The 23,054-nt window shown below is 54.0% G+C and overlaps 1 protein-coding gene across 3 annotated transcripts in view; it reads right to left on the reverse strand.

Annotated features, from left to right (window-relative positions):
* Window positions 1-23,054, reverse strand: part of LINGO1 (leucine rich repeat and Ig domain containing 1) — a 190,172-nt gene that overhangs the window by 50,683 nt on the left and 116,435 nt on the right. For all 3 annotated transcript variants that reach the window (XM_087856766.1, XM_087856767.1, XM_045795136.2), the window contains one exon: window positions 11,894-11,979. The gene's annotated coding sequence lies outside the window, so the exon portion shown is untranslated. The remainder of the gene's footprint in view (window positions 1-11,893; window positions 11,980-23,054) is intronic.

Genomic DNA, 23,054 nt, shown 5'->3' on the forward strand with positions numbered 1-23,054 from the left:
GGAGGAGACAGGCAGGTGGAGGAAATGACCTGATGGGCTATAGCTGAAGGCCGAGGAGGGGCGGCTCAGCAAGAGGGCTTGGGCACTCTCAATTTCCTTGCACCTCAGTTTTCCTCACCTCAGTTTTCCTCATCTGTAAAATAGGGATGATAAGTGTATTTATCCCGTAGGGTTGTTTTGAGGATCGGATTCTTGTAAGAAGCCTTTAACAGAACCCACCACAGGATACACAGGCCAGAAACAAGAGTGGCCACTAGAGCTTGTTCAAGGTTATGCAGAGCAGCCCTACCTAGGCATGCAGCCAACAGGCAGGCTGGTAGGTAGGGCGCTGGGGCGATGTCAAGGCTGAGTAACCTCTCCCTGGATGACGGCTGGCATAGCTTCCTCTGCTCCAGGAACCGAAGGATCTAAAGAGATGTAGGTGGTGGGACACTGAGGGAAGAAGTCCCTGGAGGGGAGGAGAGAGTGGAGTCTGAAGTGGTGGACGAGGAGACTTCTAGGCGTCTAGGCGTGCTCAGCTCGGCCCTCCTGTTTAGAAACAGCGCACGGATGAGGGGACGTGTGCAGTGCCCTGCAGGGAGGGGCTGTGCTTGCCTTGCTCTGGAGGCTGGCACCTTTGGGGGTATGCAGATCTGACTGTGGCAGGGCTGGGGGGGGATTCTCCCAGCCAGCGAAGGGCAGAGGGCTGAGGAACTGCTCTCCTACCTCTGGCTCCCTGTGAAGGCTTCCGCAGAGCCTCCCTGGGACGTGGGAGGCCTCTGGGCTGACGCCTGTGGGCTTTCCCTCGGGCTCTGGAGCGCGCTCTTTAATGGAAGCCACCCTAGCAGAACAGTGAGGGGTGAGGGGTCATGGAGCCAAGGAGCCAGCCTAGGAAGTGAGCTCCCGGGGGATGAATGGGATAGGGCAGCTCTAGAGGGCTGTGCTCAAGGACAGCGAGTCCCCTGGGGAGAAAGGGAGAGCCGCGGACCTTCTGCTCAGCCCTTCACCTCTCCTCCTCCCTACCTAAGGCCAGTCCCCCATCAGCCTTGTCAGTGTGACATTAACAGGCTGACATTAGTAAGCCGGAGCTCTTCCACTTGTCTGCCAGATCGGGCCTCAGCCGTGGAGGAATTGCTACTTACAGCCACAATAAGGAAATATCAATGATGGACGTCAATATTATAGCCTCCTGCAGCCCTGCTGTGGATGTAGAGGGCAAGAGCCCCGGCGCCACCTCTCCATGCGGAGAAGGAAGCACCCTCCGGCTGGATTCATTCATGAAACTAGGCCCTGCTTCCTCTGGGCAGGCTCCCCTCCACCAAGGGCCACAGGCTGGGGCTGAGGGCTGAAGGTCCATGTGCGGCGAGGAGGAGCTGCTGCCCTTGTTCGAAGCCCTCGTTCACCAAGTGACTTCAGCATGTCTCTTTGCCTCTCGGGACCTCAGTTTCCTCATCTGCCAAATGAGTATGATAATTCTAGTCCCACCTATCTTGTGCAACGTGGAAGAGAGAACGTACTTGCAAAAGCAAGATTTAGTAGGATGACCCTTCGTGCAAATACAAGATTTTATGGGCTGGACGAGACCGGTGGGATAGCTGAGGGGCTGGGGCGGGGGCACTGACAAAGGGACAGAGAAGTCCCAGCTCAGTGAACTCTCAGAAGCAAACGTCCTTCCCACCCTCCCGGCCCCACATCAAGCACTCAAAACTGGGTGGAAACCGAACACACACTAAGTCAGAAGAGAGGCAAAGCCTGACTCACACCTACAGCGGGCTGGCTGCCATCTGGTGTCCCCGAGCCCCTGAGCCCGTGAAGGCTTCAAGGCTGTCAAAACCCTGTTTGTGTGCCATGCCAGGCACGGGCAGAACTGAACATTAGGGCGGCACCCCCCTCCCCGAGAGGGCATCACACGCACCCTCCCAGCCCGAGAATCAGAGACCAGGGCAGAGTGGAGAAGCACCTTGAGAGGCAACCCAGGGAGCTGGCGAGCTGCACTGTCCATGCGAGAGTGTGTCTGCACACAGACACATGCATGCCCAGAACACACACATATGGCCGAGTTCATAAACCACAGGCTAGAAACAGGAAGCACGCGCAGGCCGGCGCACGCACACAGCAGCGTCTCAGGCCCAAAGCCTGGGTCCTTCCCAACCCGTGCAAACCTCTCCCCGTTGAGAAGGAAATAAAAATCCCCATGTGGCCTCCCAGGCACACGTGACCTCTCATGCTGTGGCCAAGCCAAGCAGCAGCGATGAGGCAGCTGGGAAGTGAAGTCCAGCATGGCCTGAATATTTCACGGGAGATTTTGCTTCACAGAAAATCCCTTCTTCGCCTCCGTGCATGTCAGGGTCTAATTACCCGTTAGCTAGCGGGGCAGAAACCTGGGAGGGTGCACATGCAGCTCCGGGTCGAGGCCTCTTACTCGCCTCTGCCCTGGGCCTCATCTAGCCTGGCAGGGCCCATCCCACCTCTCACCTGCCCCTGAGGAAGGGACGAGCAGATGCCATTTGGGGACATGAGGTGTCCTGGTCCACGGTCACCTCTGCCCTCGGTCCTCAGACTCTGGCCCCAGCTGAGGAAGCGCTTAAGTCCCCCATTGTTTTGCCTACCCCGCTCAGGCTCTCTCTGCAGGGGCCGCTGGCTTCTCACTCCCTCACCTTCCCCTTCTCTCAAGCTGCTTACAATTCCCTGAACAAACGGCAGAGAAGACCAAGATAGAAGACGGAGAGAAGGTAAGCACCAGAGGAAGGGAGAGAGGACATCTCGGCTGGACTCTGGAACCCCCTTGGCCTCCCAGTGTTTGCCCACCAGGATGGGGAAAGGGGGCATTTCACACCTTCCTGCTTTTGTCTCCCCCCAGGAGGACTCTTCCTCACTCTTTTTGCCCTAGAAAATGTCCACTGGGCCTAAGTTGGTATCTTCTCCAGGAAGCCCGCCAGGACCCCTCTCTGGGCAGGAGCCTTCTCTGTCTCCTACAGCCCCCCACATTTCCCGCATCACTGTTCTGTAATCAAAAGCTGAAAACTTAGACACCTACAAGGCCAGAGAGCAGACGACAGAGAGTGAAGGGGCACCGTGATGCCATCGGGAGGCAAGGGACCTGAGAGTAGAGAGCACCTGCTCTGACTGGGGCAGAGACGCCAAGTCACCTCCGGGCCCAGCAATCCCAGCCCCAGGGTAGATGCGAGAGAGCAGAAAACATATTCCCACAAGGACAGGGACACAAACACTCCTAGCGGCATCATTCATAATTGCCAGAAAAGAGGAAATAACCCGAATGTCCGTGAATGAACACATAAACAAAACATAGTGTACCTGTAACAAGGAACATTACTGGGCCATAAAAAAGAATACTGATACATGTTACTACGTGGATGAACTTAGAAAACACTATCTTAAGGGAAAGCAGTCAGACCCCACAGGCGACACGGTGTATGATTCCATCGGTATGAACTGTCCAGACCAGGAGAGTCCCAAGAGACGGAAGTAGATGAGTGGTTGCCAGGGCCTGGGGGATGGAGAGAGGGGGAGTAACCACTAATGGGTACAGGGTTCCCTTTCAGGGTGATGGAAAGGCACTGAAATTAGAACAGTGATTGTTGCACACTCTTGTGAATATACTAAAAAAAGACTGAACTGTGCATTTTAAAATGGTGAGCTTTATGGCATGTGAATTATATCTCCAATTTTAAAAAACCAAATTGTTTGAAATGGAACAAGGTTGGAGCCTCCAATTTTTCTCCTCTAGTTCACACATCGGTGTCTCCCACAAGAATGAAGAGCTGGCCCTACCCGAGGCCCCTCTGTGGTCCCCAGAGCCGGCACCCAAGGGCAGGCCCTTGAGCCACAACTGGGACCAAAGGAGCACATTAACCCAGGCCGCATTCTGTGCTGTCCAAACCTGCCTCGGGTGGCTCTGGCCCAGAGTCATAGCCGTGTCTCAGGTAGAGCCACTGAGGTCCAGTTTCAGGGCCGCCTGTCCTAACGTCACACAACCAGCTGGAGGCAGAACCGGACAGAGAAGCCAGGCCTCCTGACGGGCTGCACGACCCAGGGCAGCTGGTGGCCAGCCCCTCGTGGGCACAGAAAGCGGACGAACAGGGCAGGCGCCTCTGCTGCTGCTTCCTGCCTCAAGGCCCCCTGATCCCCGGGCCTCAGAACCAAGTCCACCTGTTCCATCCGGCCTCAGTCCTCTTTGGGGCCCCGAAGGCCATTCAGCCACAACAGTGAGGCCCCTCCCCTCCCTCCTTCATCAGCAGCCCCAGCCAGACCACATTGCTTCCCATAATCCTTAGGCATGGCCCGCGCCATGACCCGACAGTCGGTTTCTCAGATGCCCAGCACAACTTGACTGGACGCTCTGGGCTGGCCAGGGCAGAGGCTGACCTTCAGGCGCGGAGTGGCCCTCAGGTGGTAGGACCGACCATTCTGGGGACTGACATGTGCTAAAAGGGGGACAAAACAGGACAACTGGCCACCGTACTTGGGAGGGCCTCATCCCCTTTCTCTGTCCTACTGGGTGAGCCACAGGGCTGGGGTCTCCTTTCCTGAGAGGTCCTTCTCTCTCTTCTCCCACGCAACGCCTCTTTGATTCAGCCATCCTGCCTCCCAGAACCTTCCATCAGCAGAAAGAAATCTTCTCTTGCAGCATCTCCTTCAGGCCTCTTAAGGACAGCAGGTTTCTAGAACCTGCCCCAGGAGCCCCTGTGTTTGTGCAGCTGCCCCGGGGAATGGGCACTAGAGTAAGGCTTCCTTCGGCCACAGCGGCCCTATAGCTGTCAACTCCCCGAGGGCAGGGAACTGTTTCCTATTTGGTTCACAGCGGTGTCTCTGGGGCTAGAAGACTAGGTGCCCAGTAAACATTTGCAGAACGAACCGCTAAGTCTGTTTTCCACTCTAGGCTTCTGTATGGCAGGTGTGAATTGCCACAGAAGAAAACGGGGAAATGCCGGCCTTGGGAATAAGTTCTGAAGTCTCTAAGTGGCCATGGAGCCTCCTCTGTCTGACCCCTCACACTTCTCAGCTGCCCCCCAATTTACACAGGCCCCACCCCAGCACCTGCGGAGACCCCCAGCCTTTGCTCCGGCGGTGCCCTGCCTGGAGACGCTCTCAGGCCTGCAACAAGGCACCGAGCTCAGAGGTTCCTCCCCTCCTGGAAGTCTGACTTCATCACTACCTGCACCCCTCCCAAGGGGCTCCCTTCCCAGCCAAGCCCTTGCGGCACCACTGGGTACAGAGAATGTGCCAGAGAGAAGGAGGGAAGAGCTGGAGGTGTACCTGACACAGGTTACCTGGGACCTGGGCCAGCTTTGAGCTGGAAGGGTGTCTGGGAGTCTCGGGATCTGACTGCCAGCAATGGGGTGCAAGACCAGGGGAGGACAGCAGGGGAGAGGAGAGGAGGGAAAGGACAGGGAGGAAGAGGGGAGATGAGGGAGAAGCTGGTCTCAGCACCAGGATCCCAACAAGGCAGTCAGATCCACACGGTGATGAAACAGTTGGGTGGCCAGTCACGTTTAGGCACATGGACACAGATCGGTCCCCCTGAGCAGAGTGAGGTAAAGGGGGAAGGAAGCCCTTCTGGGAGAGAAAGGCCAACTTTGGACAAGCAGTCACATCCTTCTTTACCCCCTGCCCTCCTGTACCAATGGACTGGGAGGCTGTCAGCTACTATCCGGGGCCTCACACTGAGTCCTGACCCTGCTCTCACACTGAGCCCTAATCCTGGTCACACACTGAGTCCTGACCCTGCTCTCACACTGAGCCCTAATCCTGATCACTCACTGTACCCTGACCTTGGTCACACACTGAGTCCTGACCCGGATCACACAGTGAGCTCCAACACTGGTCATTCACTGAGCTCTGATCCTGGTCACACACTGAACCCCGACCTTGGTCACACACTGAGTCCTGACCCGGATCACACACTGAGCCCTTATCCTGGTCACACACTGAGTCCTGACCCTGGTTACTCACTGAGACCTGACCTTGTTCACCCCCTGAGCACTGACCCTGGTCACACATTGAGCCCTGACCCTGGTCACACACTGAGCCCTGACCCTGCTCACACCTAGCCCTGACCCTAGCAGAGTAGACTGGCCCTCAAAGAACTAGAAGAGGTTCCAGACACCTCAGCCTCTCTCCTATGACTACTCCTCAGGGCTAGGTGACAGATTTGGTCTGTGGGTGTCAGAGGCAAGTCCCAGCTCTGAGCGACTGCTGGCAACTGGTGCCCAAGGTAGCTAATGTGTGGCTGATTTCCTGACGTTCTCAAGGCCAAGACTGAGAATGCGACAATCCTCTGATACCAGGACACAGCAAGTGTCCAACAGATGTCAGCTCCTCTATGAGCCCTAGCCCCAGGCTCCACAGAGTAGCTGCCACTCCCCTGCCCCCTCCACCACCACCTGGATCCAGCACCACCTCCCTCTCTTTCCCAAGGGCCCAGAAGAAAGCTGTGAATTGCTGGGTACATGCCTCCTCCTCTATCACCCCTCCCCCTTCCTGGCCTTTCCCAGCCCAGATACACATCACACCGGCCCCCATTCAGTGTCCTCAGCTGGCTGTCAGCTAATCCCTGCAGAGGTGTTAACTGATAATTAAGATGTTAGCTGTAAACTTAACGTGTGATTCCCTGCCAGGAGTGTTCTGGTTTTAACAGGTTCCTCTTCAAAATGGGAAAACCTTCAAGACCCAGCCAAATGGCAGACAGGGAAGCAGAGTGGGGTGGGGGGTGTATTTTGTGCCTGGAGCCCTTCCAGCCTTCCTGGAAACCGCTCCCCTTTGCCTCTCCCTTCACCTGGGTGGACAGATCACAGGCGTGGTTGCAGAGAGCTGCCTCCCAGTCTCAGCTCCACCTCCTAAGAGCTGATGCCATTGGACATGTGATGAACGCTCACAGAGCCTCAGTTTCCTCATCTGCAAATGGGTATACAGAATACCACCCTTGCAGAAGTGTGAGGGCACACAGGAGGCCCTCCATACTTGAGAGCTCCCATCCTCCCTAACTTCCCTTTGCCTCTTCCCTCACGGAAGGCAAGCATGTCAGCTTCCCCTCCTGCTCCCCACACTCCACCCCCCATCAATGACCAAGCCTCCATTCTCTCCACTTCCCAAATGTCTCCTCAGGCACAGATCAGTGGGATCGAATGATGGCCACGGAGCTGCAGAGCAGGGAGGAAAGCTTACTCAGTGAGGTGTCAGAGCAACTGGCTGGTCACTTGGGGAAAAACACTTGGATCCCTACCTCAAACCACATACATAAAAACATTCCAGATGAACTACAGATTTAAATATTTTTTTTTAAGATTTTTTATTTATTTATGTGACAGAGAGACAGGCAGCGAGAGAGGGAACACAGCAGGGGGAGTGGGAGAGGAAGAAGCAGGCTCACAGCAGAGGAGCCCGATGTGGGACTCGATCCCAGGACGCCGGGATCACGCCCTGAGCCGAAGGCAGACGCTTTAACGACCGCGCTACCCAGGCGCCCCCAGATTTAAATATTTTTAAATCTCATAAACAACTAGAAAACAATGTAAGACACCATTTTCAATACTTCGCAGTTGGGGAAGGCCAGAAACGGTAAAGGTCAGGAGTGGCCAACCTGGCCACGGGACAGTTTTCAACACGTAAGGGGTTAAAAAAAGCTCTATAAACTTAAATGACAAAAACCCCCACAAAACTGTGAAAAAAGATTTGTAACATATGACAGATAAAGGGTTAAATCCCTTAACCTCTTATAAATCAATTCGTTCCTGCAAGTCAGTGAGATGCATTTCACACATCCGCCCCCTCCCCCAATCACTGAAAACAAGGTCGTCTGTGATTCCCGTGGCTAATGCGTGATCAATGTTCGCTCTGCGTTTACTCGACCTCATGCTTGAAGCATGTCTTGCCTTTGGCTTCCAGGACCTCATACCTGCCTGGTTCTCCTCCACCTCTCTGGTCGCTCTTTCTTACTCACCTTTTTGGTTCCTCCTCAGCTCCCAAACTTCTAGCTGAACGAGGCGCCAGGACCAAGTCTTTGGTGCCACTACCTTGATGCTCTCAACCAATCTCAAGGCTTGAAATACTCCTTTTATGCTGATAATCCCAGATTTGTGTCTCTAGCGCAGACCAATCCCCTGAACTCCAGCCTCACACATCCGACTCTCAACTCCACCCTTCTTGGACATCTGGGGGCATGTCACACTTTGCATGTCCCCAGCCAGGGCCTGCTCACTGGTGTGCCCACTGGGCAGTCACACAAGGCCCCTGAGTGTGGTTTCATGCTCTTGGTTTAATGCCCTACTGTTACCACTTTGCAATTCTTAATAATTTTTTTAAACAGAGGGCCACCCGTTTTCATTTTGCTCCAGGCCCCACACATTATGTGGCCAGTCCTGTCCACAGGTGAGCTCCTCTCGTCCCCTACACCAAACTCACTCCTCCTTATTCTCTGTCCAGTCTCTGTTGCTGGCAGCCCCAGCCCTCTAGCTACTTGGGCCCAAACCCTTGGAGTCACTGTTATGGACTGAACGTGCCCCTCAAGATTCATCAGCTGAAGCCCTAACCCCTAATGTGGTCCTGGGAGGTGGGGCCTTTGGGAGGTGATTAGGATGAGATGAGGTCATGAGGGTGGGGCCTCTTGATGAGATTAGAGTCCTTCTAAGAAGAGGAAGAGACACCAGGGCTCGCTGTGGGTGAAGAAGTTAGAGGTCGTGGGAGCACAGGGTGAGATGGTGGCAGCGTGTAAGCCAAGCAGAGGGTCCTCGCAGAACGGAGTCTGCCAGCACCCTGATCTTGGACGTCCCGGTCTCCGGAAGTGTGAGGAATACGTGTGTGTTGTTTAAACCACTCAAGCCTATGGTGTTTGGTTATGGCAGCCCGAGATGACTAAGGCAGTCATCCTTGGCTCCCTCTCTGTCTCACACACTCACTCCACCTCATCCAATCTGTCAGCAAGTCCTACTGGCTCTACCATTAGCACGCACCCAGAACCTACCCACTTCTCCCCACCGCCATCAAGCCCCCCTGCTCCAAGCCTGCACTGTCTCTTCCCTGGATCATTACAACAGCCTACTGACTGATCTCCCTGCTTCCCTGGCCCCCTTCACAGCAGCCAGGGGGCTCTGGTTAAAATGAAATTCAGATCACATCATGTCACTACTCAGAACCTTCCATGGCTCCCTGCTTCATCCTGAGTGAAAACCAAGTCTTCAGGGTGGCCCATGTGGCCCTGTGTGATTGTGATCTGCTCCTGAGCCCTCTCTGGCCATACCTCCCACTCTCTCTCACTCCCCATGTCCCAGCCACTCTGACCTTCTCACTGAGCCCCAAGCAGACCCCGCCCGCCTGACACCCAGGCTCCCATGCCTGTGCCTCACCCCCTCGCTTCTGGCCAGTGCTTGCTGCAACACCATGTCCCAGTGAGGCCGTCCTGACTACCACATCCCAACACTTCTTCTTTTTTTTTTTTTTTTAAGATTTTATTTATTTATTTTTAACAGAGATAGAGACAGCCAGCGAGAGAGGGAACACAAGCAGGGGGAGTGGGAGAGGAAGAAGCAAGCTCATAGCGGAGGAGCCTGATGCGGGGCTCGATCCCATAACACCAGGATCACGCCCTGAGCCGAAGGCAGATGCTCAACGACTGCGCCACCCAGGCGCCCCAGATCCCAACACTTCTCATCCCCTGCCCTGCTTAATTTTTCCCTCCTTCGCGCTTACCACTCAACACACACACACACACACACACACACACACACACACACACACACACGATTTTACTCGTTGTTCCCTTTCTCTTGGCTAATTCTCCACTAGAGCCCAAGTTCCAGGGAGCAGGTCTTTGAGGTCGGTTTCGTTCACTGTTGGGTCCCTGACCAAAGCAGTGCCCCACACATCGTAGGTGCTCGATAAATGCCTGCTGAATGCATGGACAGATGAACAGACAAACGAGCTGAGGACGTGACATCAACAGGCAATTCGCAAGCGAAGAAATGAAAACGGCCAGCAAACATGTACAGGTATGCTCAACCTCCTTCGTCATCAAAGAAATGCAGAAGAAAAGCCATTGTACCTAACAGATCAGCGGAGATGTACGTGACTGCTAACGCCCACGGCTGGCAAGGATGAGGGCACGCGGCCTCCTGCGCGTGGGAAGTCGACACAACCTTCTGGAGGCTGACCTGGCTGTACAGACCACACCTGGAAAGGTGTGTGCCCTCTGACCCAGCCGGTCCACTCTCAGAAACATTCCCGAAGGACCCATAACGCAAGTGCACACAGAGGTAGCAGTGGGGAGGGTCCCCGAGGGAGGTTTAGAAACAGCCACCCATTCGCAACAATCTGAATGGCCACCAATAGGATTGACCACTGACACATAATTTAAAGACCCCCCCCCAAACAATGGGCATAAAAGGGTAGGGAAGAACTGCAATGATCTTTACAGTATGTTAGGTGAAAGCTCGTGACAGAGCGCTGTAACTAGGAGGAGACCATGCTTTTTGCTTTTAAAATATGTTTCTAAGTGTACAGAAAAAGAGTCTGGAGGGAGATATATTGAACTAGTTAGCAGTGTTTAGTTCTGGGGAGGAAGAGATTATGGGAAGTGTTCAAACTGCATGCTTTAAATACTTTTGGGTTATTAGATAGACAGATAGGTAGAGGACATATAGAGAACACTACCTTACTGGTCAGAAAAAAATGACTCCACTTGCCATGAAAACACTTCCCCTGTCTCCCCAGTGTGGCAAGATGCAGAAATAGGACAGTCCAAGCCCTCCATTGTCTGTCCTGTCTTATCCCTGTTACCCCCCACCTACCCCCCGCACCCCAAGCACTCTGGGTTCCAAGCTCGTGAAACAATTTTCTATTCTTGGCTCTTTTCACAGTTTCAGGCCTGTCTCACAGCTCTGTTCATGGGCACAGAGGCCCATCCGGCCCCACCCCATGACCTCCTCAGCCCAGACTCTGCTGTCAGAGAGCCACACGGGGGAGGGCAGGGACCCTAAGAACACTCTCAACAGCCTGCAGTGGGAACCTCCAGGGCTCTGCCCCAGGGTTGGCCTTTGGGACCTGGGAGATCAGGAGATGTCCACTGATTGTGACCTGAGCAGGCCTGCCCCCCCCCCCCCAGCTCCAGGACATCCATCATAGGGACTAGAGGCAGCTGATCTAAGGGGGCCAAGGTGGGCCCAGCAGGGAGGACTTGTCAGGAGAAGAGGGGGACTAGGGCTTCAGACTTAGCAAAAATTGTATATCCGAGGCAGTATTGGAGATATACTTATGCTAAAAAATGATTTGTTATCTGTCTGAAGCTCTAATTTAACTGGACATCCTGTAAATTTTTCTGGCAAGCCTAGCCCACAACCCCACCTTTGGGGCACTTGGCCCTAAGCAGAAAGCCTCTACCTGGGGTGCCCAGGAGCAGCAGAGAAACGCCGAATGGATTTAAAGTGAGCTGGGCTGCTCCTGGTGCCCGGAGGAGCACGTCTGCCCCGGGGGAGGCCTGCAGAGAGCAGGGGCCTTCCAGAGTAAGAGCCGTCCCTTATGGAAGCACACACATAAGGCTGTGCAGGGACTCTGGCAGAGAAAAGCCAGAGTGACAGCAAAGGGAGCCCCAGAGTTGCAGAAGCTACCACAGCCCGAGTACGTAGCAAGTGTGCGCAGGGAGAGGGTGCCGGACAGACCGCAGATAGCGAGCATGTCAGAGAACAACTGCGCTGGCAGAATTATATGTCCTCGGGCCTCTCGGTGCCCCCAGAACCCCCAGGAGGCCCCGCTGTGGCCAGAGCCTTCAAACCCCACCTGTGTCTCACACCATCATCCCTGGCAGGGGCTCATTCACGGAGGCCCATCCTCCTCCTGGCTCCCAGAGCCCTCCCACCCAAAGCAGAGGCAAGAGGCAGTGGGAGCCCCCTTGCTCTTCCCCTACCTGGGTCAGACGGCGCCGGGAGGCAAACAGATCAGCCTCTGGGGGCCCGGGGAGCAGCTGCCTGTCGGTCGCGGTCCCAGCATGCACTGCAGTGGAAGAGCAGGAAGGTTAGTGCAACTAAGATGGGCTTCTGCTATTCAACCCAGGATGTCTGGCTTCTACCTCCCCACCACCCACAACACCCCCTGCAAGGTCCCAGAAGGACCCCCCCACCATCCATGCCAGTCCCCTGGCCCAGCCTGCGGGTCTCTGGCTGGCTGACCACGCCTCCCTGTGAAGGCTCTCTGACCCCTCTCCTCATTTTCAGGGCACCCCTCCATCACACGGTCCTCCTCCTACACGTGGTCACAAGCTGCTGTTTCCCGTCCTCCCCTCCTCTCTCTGCCTGGGCTGCCTGACCCACATGAGAGTTTCCAACACCCTCTATATACGCACCCCAGGGGTGTCCCCCCTCCACCCCCCCGCCCCGGCCTCCTCCCTCACTCAGCACCAGCCACACTGGCCCCCCGCTGCTCCCTCTGCCCAGCCCCCACCTCCTCTTGATCCTCACAGGCCTGGCTCCTTCTCTTGATCCAGGTTCAGCTCAAGCCACCTCAGAAAGCCCTCCTTGACCTCCGTGTGCAGGAGGCCCTCCTTACCCATGTGACACGACCCTGATTGACTGATCTGTCATTCAGGTTTCCCTGTCTCAACAATCTCACCGAGAGCTTTTTTTCCAGGCAGGTTAATTGAGCTACGATTTACCTAGAGTAAAATTCACCCTTTCTAGTGCACAGTTCTAGGAGTTTTGACAGTTGCACACAGCCGTGTAACCACTACCACAATCAAGACAGAGAACAATTCTATCAGAAATCTCCACGTGCTGTCCCTTTGTAGCCAACTCGCCGCCAACCCCAGTGCCTAAGAACCACTGATCTCTTTTCTGTCTCTATAGCTTTGCCTTTTCCAGAATGTCAGACAAATGAAATCATCTACATGTAGCCTTTTGAGTCTGGTTTTATTCATTTAGCATATAATGCATTTGCAATTTACCTTCCTTGTTTCTTTGTTGTTCCCAGTTTCATTCTTTCTTTATTGCTGAGTAGTAGTCAATTGTTCATCTATTTACTAGCTGAAGGACATTTGGGCTGTTTCCAGGTTGTGGCGACTAAGAATACGTGAACATAAGCTGTTACTTCTCTTGGGTAAATACCTAGCGGTAGGATTGATGGGTTACATGGTAAACATATTTTTAACTTTATAAGAAACTGCCAAAGTGGTTTGGGGCTTTTTTGTTTGTTTTCGTTTGTTTGCTTTTTGCCAAACTGTTTTCTAAAGCGGCTGCGCCATCTTGCATTCCCACCAGCAACACACGAGAGTTCCAACTGCTCTGTGTCCTGACCTGGACTTGGTATTGCCAGTTTTGTAGATGTCAGTGTAATCAACATGCAGTGGTGGCTCCCCGGTTTTAATTTTTCATGTACCTGATTTATTGTTTTCGTACCATCTCTATTTGAAATTATCATCATAATTTAATTATTTATCTGTTCATTTGCCATTTCCCCAATCATATGTGAAAGCAGGGACCTTGACATCTACTCCCCCAACGCCTAGCACAGTATCTGGTACTGGATGATGGTGGCGACGACGATGGCGTTGATGGCGATGGTGATGATGGTGACGATGGTGGTGGCAGCTGCAGTGGTGATACTTAACATTTATAGAGTACTTATCACGTGCCCAGCACTGTTTTGAGTACTTCATAAATACTAACTCATTTAATGTTCACACGTACCCTGAGAGAGATAGATACATCAATATCCCCATTTTAAGAGGAGAAAGCTGAGGCAGAGGGAAGTACTAGCCCAAGGTCACATCGCTGATAAGGGGCCAAGTCAAACTTCAATCCTAGGTGTTCTGGAATCAGACCCCACAGTTGTAATCAGTACGTCCCATGGCCCACAGCAGCCACACTGGCTGAAGGAATGAAAGCCTCTGGAAGAAAGGCAGTATCTTCCGGCTCTCTCTCACGGTGAGGGCACGCTCTTGGGCTTGGGCTCACACCCAATGTGAGACTGTTTGTGTCCCCTCTGCCCCGAAATTCGTATGTTGAAACCGAAGCCCAAAGTAATGGTATTTGGAGGTGAGGCTCTGGGGGAGGGTAGTAGGTCATAAAGGTTTCATGAGTCTCATGATTGGGATTAGCACCCTTACAAAAGAGGCCCCGGAGAGATCCGTCATCCATCGTGCCATATGAGGGCACTGCGAAAAGATGGCGGTCTGTGAACCAGGAAGTGAGCCCTCACTACACACCAAATCTGCCGGCACCTTGATCGTGGACTTCCCAGCCTCCAGAACTGTGAGAGATAAACTTCTGCTGTTTATCAGCCACCCAGCCTGTGGGATTTTGTTAGGACAGCCCAACGGACTGACACAGGGGCTTCAGGATGTCTCCTCTTGGATTTTCTCCCTCCAAAACCGAACTCATCCTCACTCTCATTCCTGCTTCTCCTCTTGAGAAATTCATTTTTGGGGATGGTATTGGTACTGGAAGCAGTCAGTGGGGTCGGCGGGGAGAGGCTGAGTCAAACCCAAGCCTGGTGGGTGGAGGCCCTGGACCTGGGCCTGCCACAGGGCCCATTTATCTGTACAGACTCTTCTTCAGAGCTTCTCCCATCAGGCCCTCCCAGACACTGTGAGCTTCCCCAACCTCAGCCACCGCAGGCAGAGACAATGAACAGCAAGTCATGGCCTTGGCTCTTCTGAAACCCTGGCTGTGAGAGTAGTCCCATAACACCCCTTGGACAGAGGACTTTACGTGTCGCTGAATGTCTGGGCGCATTTCATCCATGCCCTCCCCATCCCAGCACGATGTCTCCTTTCCTAAGCCCCCTTACAGTTAGTTGAGGCTCTATGAGAAGTTACGGCCAACGGACTGTGAACAAAAGTGACGTGTGTCATCACTGGTCCAAGGCATTTAACAGCAGAGTGTGACTCTACCATTTCCTCTTCTTTGCCACAGTGACTGAAGGAGACCACGTGCTCCAGATGGGGCAGCTACAAGATGGTGGAGCTTCTGGGAGCCTGGGTCCCTGCATGACTGTATGGACCAGAGTCCACCACCCTCCCTACTTCTGACATTGGACACATAATGTGAGGTCATACTGTAAATAAAGGAAGAAAGTACACGGGAATCTTCATTATACTAAATCACCAAGAGTTCCCAGAGGACCTGTTAGTGCAGCACAACCCTGCCTACCCTGCTGCACTCCCATTGGCCACTGGGGCACGTGACCTGGCCGTATTTGGTTTGAGAGCATGTTTGGATGACTTTCTGAGTGAGAGAACCAAGCTCCATTTGGGAGCCCTTAAATAACTGGGATTCCAGTGGGAGACAAACTATATCAATCCCCATTTCAAGGGTTCCCTACACAAAAGGAAAAGGGGGAAGTTTCAGGCTCTGTAGCATGATCCATCAGCAGGACAATTCCCACCTGGAGAAGGGAGGCGTGAGTAGAGGCAAGTGGTAGCATCTCCATGACAGTTGTGGCCTTGGCCTACGTTCAAGGGCTTGAAATTGACTTTGGAACAAAGGCCGGGGCATCCTCAGAGCTTTACCCATGGCTCAGGTCTGGGATCAGCTTTAGAAAGGCCCCAGGGCCCCCTACTTGTCTGCCCTGGATTGACAACTGGGAGGTGGGGGGCTCCAACAGGGCCTCGGAGCCACAAATGAGAGCAAGCTGCAAGCTGAATTATACATTTATATTTTGAACTTATTGGCACTTTACTTTGGCAATTATCACCTTAAATGTCGTGCGCTCCTGTGGGACAACACAGGGAACAGGGAGAAGAGGCAGCCCCTCAAGATAACAGCAGGCTCTGGCAGGCGACCAGAGGGGAAAGCCCCTAATGTCCATAAATGCCCCTGTGATTCCTCATTTTTTCCAAGAATTAAGATTTGGCTGTAGTGGATTATACCACCTCCCCTCCACCCCCTCCTGCAAAAATCTGGGTACCACACAGCTTCCCTGAGGCTGTTAGAAAGACTTCTATCGTACGGGCAAACTTGGGAAGTTCCTCGTGTACAAGGGCTGATGCTGGTTTCAGTCCCTGTCCACGTGCACCCTAAGGCTCGGCTGGCTTTGAACCATGGCCAGGTTCGCTGGAAGTCAGAGCGCGGCGCAGCACCCTGCAGAGGTACCGGGTGTAGTGGGGGAGGGGGCTTGGTTGGAGGTGGGGGGAGATGTTGAAGACACCCCTGGGACAAAGCCAGGCTTGGTGGAACCCTGGGAACCAGGGGACCAGGCTTCCCAAAGCAGTCACAGAGAATCCTCTCTCAGAGGCTTTGGGGTGGGGGATCTGCTGTGTCCTCAGGGGTAACTGTCCCCTGGGAAGCACTGAGGCAAGTTCTGCCAACCTTTGGGTTAAAAATAAACAGGTGTGACTGATAACCGTGCAACTGAAAACAAAGTCCTACGAGCAACAGGCAGTAACGACTCCATTCTTTACCACCAGGATTTATTTACCTGGGAGTTTATTTTGATGATGAGAAATCCATGATGCTGAGTTGGGTGAGTTCGGCGAGAAATGTTGAACTGGCTGCAGACCTGAAGTTTTAACCCAGTTTGAACCCCTTGCGCTGACCCTCACGGCCACGGGAGTTGCTTAGATATGCTCGTGGGAAGCAACTGTGCTCTCAAGCTGCTGTGCTTTCTGCTCTTGTGTCCCGTGCGCGAGCTTCCCGGCCCGCGACGCTGACAGTGACTCATGACACGGTCAGGGGTCCAGGGGTGGCTGTGGCCAGAGGGGAGAGCCAGCTGGGCTGGGGTCAGTGCAGACCCCGCGCTCAGAAGTACACCTGCCATCCCCACTCGGGGAGGAGGGAGTTTTAGGCCTGGCTGTTATGGTCTGGTTCTCAGAGACCAGATAACGCTGGGACGAATGCCTGCGCCTGCAGAAAATGCCTGACTAGAATTGCCGGGGGAGGATTCCCAGAGTGCAACATGAATCGTTCTCCCCTGAATGGTTTTTGCTGACTGACTGGGCTTTAATTCACTGTCTGCCCAGGGCTTGGGGGCTGAAAACAGGACAGAAGTTCAAAGGCAAGTGTTAGAAGAAGCTCCCAGGGGTGAGGTGACAGGTGGAGGGAAGATGGAGGGGGAGGAGAAGGGAAAGAGGCATAGACACAGGTGAAGGTGAACACCTTGCCATCATCGTCATCAGACTCATCACAGAGTGTCAAGGAGCCCTCGTGGGCTAAGCACGTCCTAGGCGCTAACACATTTAATCTCCACCAACACCCTTCGAGCTAGGTATTGTGATTGTCTACATTTTCAGAATGGGGAAACTGAGGCACAGAGAGGTGAAGTAACTTGCCTTGTAAGGAATGGGGCTGCATGTCCAACCCAGGCAGTCTGGTTCCTGCACTTATCCTAAGAGTCCCTGATGAAACTGGGGTGGTCAGGTTAGAAGTGAGTGAAAGGCTCCTCAATGCTGTTGGTGGGAAGTCCGTCTGGGTGAGTCAGATCGAAGTTGTCGAAAAAATCCCCTTTCTGTCACTTACTGCTGTGTCACCTTGAGCAAGTTACTTAACCTCTCTGAGTCTGGTTCCTTGTCCGTAAGACATACTTCATACGGTAGTCGAGATGACAGAGGGCGCATGCGTGGTGCCACGTACGGTACCTGGCACTCCACACCCCCTCCGTGCAGCCACAGTACAGACGGCCCATCTCCAGAACTGGAAGCATGTACGTGTGTGCACACCCGTATTCATCTGTGCCGCGCCCCTGCTCGGGTGATCACTCACACGCACCTGCGTGCATTTTCCCTCCCTTATCCTGTCCCCAACTCAGGTGGCAGCGGCACCAGCTACACAGTCCCCCAGCCACACACCCAGGCATTGCTCCAAAGTCAGAGCTCTCTCCCCCTCTCTCATCCTCATATCCAATCACCATGGGCAGCCCATCCTTGAATATTTCCCAAACTCACCTTCTCCCTCATTTTACCCTCCCCCCACCCTCTCCCCTTCCTCCCCAGCGCAAAGGTCTCAGCTGCCTCCTATCCTCAGGCTTGGCTTGCAGTCCCCCTCCCCCCACCCTCCACACAGTGGCAATCAGAGCGACCTTTCCCAGTCCCCAATCTGACCTCCACTTAAAACCCTTCCAGGAAGCCTGGCCAAGCAGGATGTGAAACTCAGAAGCTCTGAGGACAGATTTGACTAAACAAAGATATAAAGATATAAAGCGTCTATATGGCCAAAGAGACCATAAACCAAGTTAAAAAGACAAACAGCAGACTAGGGAGAATATTTCCAACACACACAACAGACAAAAAGTTTGAAAATTCCTAATACGCTAAAAGCTCCTTTATATTAATAAGAAAAAGGGGGAAAAATGAAAAAGAAAGAAAGAAAGAAAAATGGGCAAAGGATATGAACAGTCAAGTCACAGGAGGAAGTACAAATGGCCCACAACCGCATGAGATGCGCAGCCTCGCTGCGGAGAAGCCAAGTGAGTGTGGAAACCACAGCAAGACGCTTTCCTGGATGAGCACAAATTAAAGAGCTTGATAACGTCCAGTGCAGAGGACGGTGTGGGGAATGGCCAGTCACAGATACCAAGGGCGGGAGCGTAAACTGGCCAATCTTTTGGAAGAGCACTCCGGCAGTGCCTATCAAAATGTAATAAACGCACCCTTCAGCCGGGCAATTCCATGTCTAGAAATCTATCCTACACAAATGCTTACACATGTCAGCAAGATATATATACAAGGATGGTCACCGAAGCATCACTTGCAAGAGTGAAAGATTGGAGACAATCTAAGTATCCATCAACCCAGGACTAGTTACATAAATTACACTCCGGCCAAACAAGGGAATATTAGGCAACCATTAAAAAGGACACCACTGACCTGTGTGCCGTGACACTGACAGGTGCCCACAACACACGGGACAGTGAAAAAGGGAAGTTGTAGAGTAATGTGCATAATATGACTCTACTTCTTTTTTTATAAAGTAATATACAGGGGCGCCTGGCTGCCTCAGTCAGTAGAGCATGTGACTTTTTTTTTTTTTAAGATTTTATTTATTTATTTGTCAGAAAGAGAGAGAGGAAGAGCCCAAGCAGGGGGAGCAGCAGGCAGAGGGAGAAGCAGGCTCCCCACTGAGCAAGGAACCCGATGTGGAACTTGATCCCAGGACCCCGGGATCACGACCTGAGCAGAAGGCAGATGCCCAACCGACTGAGCCATCCAGGCATCCCTGCATGTGACTCTTGATCTTAGGGTTGTGAGTGTGAGCCCCACGTTGGGTATAGAGATTACTTAAAAATAGACTCTTAAAAAAAAAAAGTAATATACACCAAATATGTTTGTAAGGCACAGAAGAAAGTCTGGAAGGCAGTACACCAGACCAACAACGGTGAGACCTTGGCAGAACAAGATTTAAGGGCAAAGAAGGAACTTCCATACTTAACAGGACACACTTCTACTGTTTCAATGTTTTTGCCTGAGCAGATATTAAAAAAGAAAAAAAATACCTCATTCCATGACCCCTCACAGGCTGCAGGTAAAACTCCTCAGTGTGGCACCCAAGGTCCCTCAGGACGCAGCCCTTATGTGCCACCAGCCTGGGATCTCCCCTTGACCCGTTCTGAAGTCTAGACACAGCTGGATCCATCACATGTCCCCCAAACTGCTTCTGGATCTTTGTCTGTGTGGTTTCTTCTCCTGGGCACGGCCTCTGGGCATCATCTTTCAAGTTGCTGTTCATGTGTCACCACCTTCTGGAAACTCTCCCTCAACACTCTGCCTTCAGGCCCCCTCCATGGCCATGGTGACGAACAATGGTCAGGGAGCCCCACTGTGTGTCTGTGTCAGGGCTGTGCTGTGTGCTTTCCCCTGTGTTGACTGCTCTGATCCTCAGAGCAACCCTAGGTAGGTTTGTAATCACCTCATTGAAAAGATGAGGAAACTGAGGCACAGAGGGATTCCATGACTGGCTCAGTCACACTGCCGGTCATCAGCAGAGCCAATGAGTAGAAGAGGGGAGAGAGCCCATGAAGCCCTCCACCAGCACTGGACTTGCCTTGTTCTTGCCCCCCACAACCTGGGACCAGGGAGGTCTGCTGGGGCACCAGCCAGCCCCCCCATCCTCACCAGCCAGGGCTCCAGTGAACATCTGGCTGGCTGTGGGGCTGGTCTCCTCAGGGGCTGGGACCAGTGCCGTGAGGGGCTAGTGGGCCAGGACTGCTAGGGAAAGGGTCGAGTTTGTAGAGGTGTGACCCCTTCCAAGGCAAGGCCCCCACTACCCCCATGCACCTACTGTGTGCCAGGCCCTGGAGGGACCTGGCCTGGGAAGCTGGGGCCCTGCCTTCCACACAGCTGCCAGGTCAGACACAGGAAAGCCAGGAGCCTCAGGGGGCAGGGGCAGGAAAGAGCTGTAGGACGGTGCTCAGCGAGGGTGGTGGGTGATTTCTGATTGCAGTGACAGCAGACAGGGTGTCTCCATGAAGGAAGTGGCATTTGGGCCCAGCCTAGAAAGATGAAGGGGGTTTGGGCAGATGGAGTTGGGGAGGGGAACTCCAGGGGCCTAGAACGGCTTGAACAAGGGCCTGGAGGGGGGAAAGCGTGGGGAGGGCTGGGGAAGAGTCACTGGTTCTGGCTGGAGGACTCAGCAGTGGATAGGGAGGGAGGCGTGGGGGGGAGGCTTAGAGAGAGAGGGAGGGAGGGGGAGCTGCCCAGAGTCAAGGACGGGGTAATCTGGAGGGGTGGCCTGGCCTAGGATTTGAGCTTGTCAGGCAAGCTTCACCTGTGCACTTAGCAGTGTGACTGCGGCCTAGTTCCTGACCTTGCTTGCTTCTCTCACTTGTGTAAGTACCTTCCCGGACTGCTGAGAGGACTCAGCAAGACAGTGGTTAGGGAGGGGGAGCACGGTGTCCGAGGACAGAGGGCTGGCTCCTGGGGCCATCTGCCCGTGTTGTGTGAACTTGGGTGCGCACACGGCCACGGAAAGTATGCAAGTGCCATCCTGTGTTTACATTCAAGATAATGTGATTCCACACCCCTGAACCTTAAAGACAGATGAGAGGCAGAGCCGCACGATCTTGGCAGGTCCCCGCCTCAATTTCCCCATGTGAGTGGTGGGCCGAGGGCTGGGTGGTTTCTCTAGGCCTGGTTTTTCAGAAAGGAAAGAAGAAGGGAAATGGGGAAGAGGAGGAATCTGGAGGAACATAGGATAATCAGGAGAGGGGAGGAGCAGGGATGAAGAAAGAGGAGAAGACCCTCCTTCCTGGGGCTCATCCCCTGCCCACCCCGACCCTCGGCTTCCCTCACTCCTCTCACCCCCCATGCCAGTCTGAGCGGCCCAGCCCCACGCACTGACCGCCCCCCAGCCAGGTGGGGGTGTAAGAGTCAGAAGGCGACTCCTGCCCCCCGGGGCAAGTTCCTTCCCTGGCAGATACACAGACACAGCAGTGCGCAGGCCCGAAGGCCCGCACGCTCTGGGAACTCACCGCGCTGGGCTAGCGCCAGCTGAGCAGCACTGGGCCCGACCTCGCGCACCTGTTTCCTCTTGGATGAAATCGGTAAAAATGCTTTCCTTGGAAGGTAACATTATCAGCCCAGGGCCCCATACCCCATCAACCCTCCCCACACACGAGTCCCTTGGCTCACCAGGAGCTTCGGGTGGGCCGGGGGAGTCCCAGTCAGTTCTTGCAGGGAGAATGGCTCACCCGAGGCCCCCACACCTGCCATGGCACCATTCTCCTCACCTCTGACAGACCAGTGTCAGCCTCCCCATTGGGCCCCACCTCCAGCACCACCCCCTCCCACCTGCCTTCCGAGGAAGCTCTCAGTGCGGATCCAGGCCCTCGGCCCTCTGGGCCTTCCCAACCCCAGCTCTGATCACTGAGTGCCTGCTTGCTTGTCACCTCCCCCACCAGCCCTGTGGGCAGGGACCATGTCTGACCCATCTTGGCCATTCCAGAGACTAGTGTGGGGCCTGGCACAGGAATCCTGCCCACAGGCAAGAGAGCAGGCAGTGAGGATGGACAAACAGGGCCTTTCGCCCTTCCCACCCCAGCACCATTACTCTTTTCGCATATCCATGACAATGCTGGGCTAAGTGTGGGGCTGGGGTCAGGGCTCCATCTGGGACTGGGATCAAGGCTCAGTCTGTCCAGGATCAAGGCTCAGTGTGGGGGTACGATCAGGACTCACTAAAGGAAGTTTTCTGCCTCCCCACCACGAAGGGCTCAGAACTCTCCCCAGCCTTACCCACTGCTTGAAAACAACATACTAGGCCCGTCAGGTGCAGGGGCCTGTCTCCTGGGTCCTCGTTATGCCCACCGTCTACCCTGGCACAGCCCGTCCTATGCTCCACCCCACACAGCTATGCTGGGATTCCCATATTCCCTTTACCCCAGCCCCCACCTGACCCGAGCAGAAGTGGCCCAAGGCAGCAAGTACTTCCTTGCATTTCTGACTGGCCTTCAGAATCACAGCAAGGATGGTCGTCCTTCTGGCACGGATGCATTCCCAAGTCAAGGAGAAGTGGTTTGCAGGTTACCTCAGATTTCTTGATTATCCACCCCACTGCCCTCACTCCATCAGCAACATAGAGCCGACAGAGGTAAAGGCAGCTCTGGCTGCACGCGCAGGTAAATGTGTCCACCGGCCCACGCCGTAGGTGATACCCGAAACGCCCCACCGCTCACAGCGCCTGAAATCCCTCCTCTGTGCTCCTTGCTTTCAGTCACCCTTGTCAAACCCCCCTCTGAAACCTCCGTTCTGGGTCAGTTTTCAGCTGTCTGAGTGCAGGCACTGTTGGATCCCTCAGCCCTGGGTGACTCAGGCCTAGCCCAGTCCCGGCACACGCAGAGCTCAGAAATGGGAGCTGCATCAGAGCTGCCTCCACGGGCAGCAGAGCTAGGCTTCCTTCCAAGAATGGGGGCTGCAGCCACCCCCCACCCCCACCCACGCAGCCAAGCCCCCCACCGTCTCTGTCTGCTACTCTCAAGCAGAGGGTCAAGTTGGTTTGCTGGCAAGACACATGGTTCTCATTTTAATTAATTAAAGAAAAATCTAATCACTGCATTAAACTTCTCATTACTCCACTTGAATACCCGTTAAGTAAATTTAATTACCAGAGGATTGGGTTTCCCAGCCTCTTTCATTAGCTTCTGAT

The sequence above is a fragment of the Ursus americanus genome, chromosome 28 (genome assembly GCF_024610735.1).
Source record: "Ursus americanus isolate L20-20 chromosome 28, mUrsAme1.1.p, whole genome shotgun sequence".
Taxonomy (NCBI): domain Eukaryota; kingdom Metazoa; phylum Chordata; class Mammalia; order Carnivora; family Ursidae; genus Ursus; species Ursus americanus.